We start from the raw sequence: 612 nt of genomic DNA on the forward strand, positions 1-612 counted from the left end.
GGGCTGGGCTACAGAAACAGGTTCATTATTTGTAGCTGTCATGTGGTGAATATGAACTGGCAGTAAAACAGGAGGACTGCTACACTGAAATGATGAAGACCCCCCCCCACCATCGAGGGGTGTCTCCTCAATCCTAATCCCCCTCCCATCCTCCCTCTCTCTCTCTCTCTCTCTCTCTCTCTCTCTCTGAAAACTCCCCTCATCCATCACCACCACCATCGTCTCTCCTCTGTCACTGCTCAACCTCACGCTCGTTGGCATTTTAATATTTTATTAATTGCAACAATTACTGGCTCTTCTTTTTCAGGAGAGTGGAGCGCTGATGGCTGGCAGGATTTACCCTCTGTGAGTGGGTAGATATTTCACGGACACTGGGGGAGAGGATTCAGGAGGAGAGGGAGACAACGACCGACCGAGGTAAGAGACTGGTCCGTGGGACGCGTCTGTCTCCGAGGCTTCTGTGTTCATTTGTCTTCTCCGTCTCTCACTCCTCCAGCTTCACTTTCTCTCTCACTACTTTCTGGCTCCATCTTTGTGTTCTTGGTTATTCCTGCATTATTTCTCCGTCAGGTTTTAAATGTGGGTGTGGGGGAGGTGGGTGTGGGGGAGGTG

The 612-nt window shown here is 50.7% G+C and overlaps 1 protein-coding gene across 1 annotated transcript in view; it reads left to right on the forward strand.

Annotated features, from left to right (window-relative positions):
* The first annotated feature begins 302 nt into the window (after window positions 1–302).
* ttyh1 (tweety family member 1) overlaps window positions 303–612 on the forward strand; it is an 8,562-nt gene continuing 8,252 nt past the window's right edge. Inside the window, exon 1 of the mRNA XM_008322622.3 lies at window positions 303–417. The gene's annotated coding sequence lies outside the window, so the exon portion shown is untranslated. The remainder of the gene's footprint in view (window positions 418–612) is intronic.

The sequence above is a fragment of the Cynoglossus semilaevis genome, chromosome 13 (assembly GCF_000523025.1).
Source record: "Cynoglossus semilaevis isolate Cse_v1.0 chromosome 13, Cse_v1.0, whole genome shotgun sequence".
Taxonomy (NCBI): Eukaryota; Metazoa; Chordata; class Actinopteri; order Pleuronectiformes; family Cynoglossidae; genus Cynoglossus; species Cynoglossus semilaevis.